The sequence below is a fragment of the Perna viridis genome, chromosome 8 (genome assembly GCF_037379345.1).
Source record: "Perna viridis isolate PV_CMFRI_1.1 ecotype Kerala chromosome 8, ASM3737934v1, whole genome shotgun sequence".
NCBI lineage: Eukaryota > Metazoa > Mollusca > Bivalvia > Mytilida > Mytilidae > Perna > Perna viridis.
Window position 1 is genome coordinate 4,666,936 of NC_142452.1, and position 6,135 is coordinate 4,673,070.

Genomic DNA, 6,135 nt, shown 5'->3' on the forward strand with positions numbered 1-6,135 from the left:
AACAATGGAGTTGCGAGAGTATTATGTTGTTTTCGTGGGCCATAAGATTTATAGGAAGGCCTAGTTATTTTTGAGGATTTCTCTTTTAGTGCTGCCTTGAATTTTGAAAGAGAGCCTAGATCGAGAACGGATGGGTCAAGTTTATTCCATGCTTCAATAGCAGAAGGAATGAACGATTCAGATGTTAATGACAAAATGGTAGTTAAATCCTTGCCGTTTCTCAATGGATACAAAGTTAAACTTAAGTAGGTACAAGGTTATTGAGATAGTTGGGTGCTTTATTATTGACAATGTTGTAAAATGTTGAAAAGCAGTTTTCTACGCTTTCTTCTTTCCGAGAATGGCTCCCAGCCTGTTACAGAGTACAAAAATTGTTTCTGTAAATATCGTCAACCCTGTAACAATTCTAGCAGCATCAAGCTTTAGTTCGATATGTCAGTACACATCGATGATACGCTGCATGTGTCTGGATGTCGGTATCATTTAGTCATCTAGGTACTTTCAACAAGATGCTTTTTGAAATTTCTTCAAAATTTTCGTCTGGAAAAAAAACATCTGAAAAGTTTTAAAAGTATAAAGGTGAAAACTAAAAGGATAAAGATCATAGCGTTTCTACATTTCGTCTTAATAATTTAAGATTTTATCTTTGTACCCTCAACTTTCATCTAAATATTTTAGTTTTCATCTTATTATCCGAAATCCGACCTATAGATTAAAAACTAAATTTGTCTATAAATAAATTTGTATAACTGTCCTCTGAAGCAGATCAGTCCAACGATCATATAATGTACATGTTGGGCTGACCACTGGTCTACACCTTTATCATAACTGTCCCGTTTGTATAACTGTCCTCTGTAACAGATCAGTCCAACAATCATATAATGTACATGTTGGACTGACGACTAGTTTACACCTTCATCAGAACTGTCCCGTTTGTATAACTGCCCTATGTAACAGTTCAGTCCAACGATCATATATTGTACAGTTTGGACTGGTGGTTGGTCCACACCTATATCATATATGTTCCATTGAAATAATGGTCTTTGTGACAGATCAGTCCAATGATCATGTAATGTACCTTTTGGACTAGTGATTTGTCTACACCTATACTATATCTGTCCCACTGATATTATTGTTCTTTGTGTGTCCTAAAGTAGAAAAAAGCAGCATTATGTTTTGAAATATCTAATCCCACACAGAAGCCTTTTCACATTCAAAATGTTCAAAAATTCATTTCGTGCTACCCAACTTCCACTATTGTTTGTATACCCTCAACATTTTGGCTTGGACACTATTTTAGTGCAAACTAACTTGTTGAATGTAAAATGTTTTCGAAAATAAAATGGCAGGTGTTTCTAGTAAAGTAGAGGATGCTTACCCTACCGATGCACCTAGCCTATGCTTCCAGTTTTTGGTGGAGTCTGAGTTGACTATTTGCTTAAAATGTAATGTGTTATTTCATGTTCTTTGTATTGTGTGTCTGTTCCCATGTTAAAGTCTTTATCCCTGGATTATATTCGTCTGATTTCTGCTCAAATTTTGGTTCCCTTGACTACCTTGGCCCTCTTACTCACTTGAGTACCTAGTTTTTTTTTGGTGGTAGCAGAAAACAAAAATGTTAATTGTTTTTGTGCCTTAAATAAGCTTTGAAAAAAAAATTTCAGTCCAACAAATTAAAACCAAAAAAAGCAAGTTCTATTTATTGAAAACAACAAATAAAAAGTATCAATCCATCCTCTGAAGAACAAAGCATGTGAGTATGCTGGTGTGTCTCTAAAATAATGCAAAAAAAATCCTCAATCTCATTTTTAAAAACTAATTCTTCTTGTCTTGGTATGCATGTAATTTAGTTAGCATAATGTTAGGTCTGTAGTAATGTTTCTGTACTGCACATAACCAGAGAGTCAAACTTTAACCCCTGTTATTGTCCATCTGTCAATTTCCTGTTGCATTTTCTAATTTGGCGGGTTTGAAGTGTGTTATAATACAAAATTCCTCAGCCTAAAATTCTCAGTATATGTCTGCTGATGGAACAAAATTTAAAATAAAAAAATAGAGAAAAAATTATCTTAGAAAGCAAACATAAAAAATACTATGAATATAAAAATGAGCTCCATGCACATTTTAAATTACAAATTTACTCATAATTATCAATTAATACAGTTCAACATTCCTAAAATCATGGAAAGGAAATCAAAATGTACATTAGGGATTCATGTCTCTAACCTCTACATAACATTAACCTTAGGGTACAAATATCTACTGATATATTGATAGAATTCAGGTGTAGTCTCAAGTTGTCATCATATTTATTCCATATTTTATACATCAGAGATCTTTTATATTATATAAGATATCTTAAATAATATAAGAGACTTTGTTAATAAATTAATATATATGAGACATAAATTATATAAGAAATCTCACATAATTTGTGAACGATGTACAGCAAGCCGTTTTCATATTAATTCCATATTTTAGAATATTTAATTATACTAAATAAGATATCTCATATATAAGAGATATCTTATATAGTATATGAAATTTAAGTTTCACATGTAAAAGATATGTGATTTATTATACTGAATGAGGTATCTAAAATATGGAATAAATATGAAAGTTGCTTATCATATTTTACACCCCAACCTGAAATCGTGGATCAACCCAGCATTTCAATTATAATTGAATTGTAAATATCAATAATTGAATTGTAAATATTCATAATTTTATTATTATTATTCATAATTGAATTATAAATATTATTAAATGATTTATAAATATTTATAAATGAAATATAAATATTTGTAATTTTTATAAATATGAATACATAGATATGTAGAATTTGTGAGCTTGAATTTGCACTTGCAGTTATTATTAAAAAAAATGCTTATGTTACCAAATATATGTACCAGTATTATCCACATTGGCGGACAGATCAATATTTTTTTAAATAAGGGAAGGGATACTCTAGTGATTTTCAGTATTTACTTCATAATCAATCTAACTTTTTTATGAATAAACTAAAAGGGGGTAGGCTTCTGGTCTAATCCCAAAAGGGATTAGCTTCTGGTCCTACAACCTCTTAGAATCGTCTTTGGTCCAGAATAGATAAACGTACATGTAATTGTAAACCCTGTAGATTGAATTACATATAAAGGGGATAAAAACAATCCAGTAAGAAAAAACCATTATTCAAACTTTCCATCATAAAAGTGCTCAATTTTTTCGTATGTTAACTCGAACTTATTTGATCATCATCGGACAGTATACGCCGAACGCCGACAACCCCCTTAAAATGTTTTTTTTTGTACAAAAACATAGTTTTAACACATGGTTTCAGTGAAACAAAATCTTAGGCCAAAAATAAAAATACGTGTATTTCCCCTCGTCCTGACCGGGTGAAAAAAGGCGCCGGGTGAAAAAATGGTTTTTTTTATTTCCGTAAAATAATCGTGTCTGATCCCTGTCGGCTTTGGATATTACTTTAGTTAATTTCGGAACTCACTGGCATTTATCTATCCAATGTATCGGTATTACTTTGAAAGATTGACGACAAAAGTGCAATGTCGCCAACTGTTAGAATCAAGTACAAGCAATCTTCAAAAGTTGTTCCGATCGTAGTTAATAGAATGTACTTTTTTTTTTTTCAAAACAATGTACTTGGCATGACGTGCTATAGGATCTAACCATGGATGATGAACACGAGGTCATCGTCACTGTCAAACTAACAAACGGAGTTACCTTCCAGAGAAAAAAGAATGGAAATCAAAACACGAGATATAATGTCCAAATCAATTCACGAAAAGTATTTATTTCATTTCTTTAAAATAATTAAAAATGAAATAAAATAATTAAACGTTATTGTTAAAAAAATGTCACATTTTCTTTTTTTTTTTTTTGAACAACTTTATTCAGAAAAACACTCAGCCGTAGTTCATGCTACGGAACAGGAGCGAATATATATATACAGTTTACAATGGAAACAAAATGAGTAGACAACAGACAATATTTTTAAATACACAAAAACAAAATACACTAATTCAATGTCACACAAATGTATTGAAATTCAAAAGTACATTTAGCCTTATCATCACCGGAAATTATATCACGTGGTTTATATTTTACAACACGTTTATAAAAGAAAGTCAAACTCTCATATAGGTTTAACGGATTAATGTGACAATATGTGTACTAGTTTACAATTTAAAAAAATATATGTATATATGGGACTACTGTGTGCCTACAAAAGTTTTGCAACTTTTGCGATGAAGATAGAAAAGTTAGTCAATACATTTGTGTTACAATACATTATCATTCGATACAATTTATTAATATTCGGATTGGCTGTATAGTAACCTGGAATATACTTATTTCTAAGTTCGGTTACAAGATCATGATTGCACAAAGCAAGATAATGAAACTCATCCCCCAGACCTGTTCGACATAAAGTGCAGACCCGTTCATGTTGTGGTGTTCCGTACCATCTTCCTGTTTCCATAGGAAATTTTATATTGCATGTTCGAAGTTTACATATAAGTGTTCTGTGATATTTTTTGAGTCTCAGTAAGTATGGCTCGAGACGAAACTCAATTTTAAACTTCGAATAAAAATTTCCTCTGGACGAAGCATCAATATCAGAATACCATTTCTGTATGAACTGGTCTTGTAAGACCTGTTTCACAAGAAGTTTAAGAAAATTGATATTAACATTCCCTTGTATATTCCAAATTTCACTACATCCAATATCATCAAAACTTGATTTTATGTAACATATCCATTTGAAAGATCGATCACCGTTTTCATACATATTGAACATAAGATTATACAATTTACCAGATAATTTATCTGTGTTATTTACAAGTTTAAACCAGAAACATATCATTTTAAGCTTGATGCTGATTTCAATAGGGTATCGTCCTAACTCTCCATACACCAAAAAATTTGGAGTAGATGAACGGAAATTTAGGATTTTCTTGCAAAATTGAAGTTGAATTTTTTCTATATTTGACTTATTTTCAAAGCCCCATATTTCTGAAGAATAGGTTAAAATAGGGGCTACTAATGAGTCAAGTAATTTCAATTGCAAATCTATGGGAATACTTATGTTATTTACCTTGTAATAAAAAGCATAAAGAGTTTTTTGTGCCTGCTCTACGAGTTTGTTTCTGGACTTATAAAAATTACCATTATAATTGAATATAAGACCCAGATATGTATACGAATCACATATTTCTATATTCTGCTCAAAAATATTAAAATGTACCCTTCTAGTAGATTTCCGCTTAGAAAAAATTATAATTTTTGTTTTTGAAACGTTCACAGTCAGCTTCCAAGTTGCACAATATTGTTCAAATACATCTAAAGCAGTTTATAATTCCTCAGGTGTATCCGCAAAAATTACAGTGTCATCTGCATATAGAAGTATAAACAATTTAATATAAAATCCTATATTTTCTAAACTTTTTGTATCTAGATATTGTAAACTTGAAATAGAGTTTTCGGTAAAAAACTCTTCCAGATCGTTTAGATACAAGGCAAACAGAAATGGAGAGAGTTTTTCCCCTTGACGAACCCCTATTTCACATGGGAAATATTCTGTTTTAAGTTCTCCCATTTTAACACATGATTTAATATTAGTGTACATGTTCAAAATAACATTAAACACTTTCCCACTAATATTATTTTTTAATAATTTTTGAAATAATCCAACTCTCCAAACTGTGTCAAAAGCTTTCCTGAAATCAATGAAAGCACAGTACAATTTTTTACCTGATAAAAGATATAGAGAAATGAGGGAGTGAAGAATAAATATATTGTCCTGTGCACTATAACCTTTCCTGAAACCACCTTGAGAGTCAGATATAAGTCGAAACTCATCAGACATCTTATTGAGTCTAATGTTTATCACAGAGGTAAACACTTTACCCAAGTTGGATGTAAGACAAATTGCTCTATAATTATCTAAATCATCCCGATCACCTTTGTTTTTGTATATGGGTTTAATAATTCCAGACAACCAAGTATCAGGTATCAAGCCCGTATCCAAAACAATATTGAACAATTTTACATATATTGGCAACATATTGGCAATAGAACTTTTTATAAATTCATTGACAATTTCATCGTCACCTGACG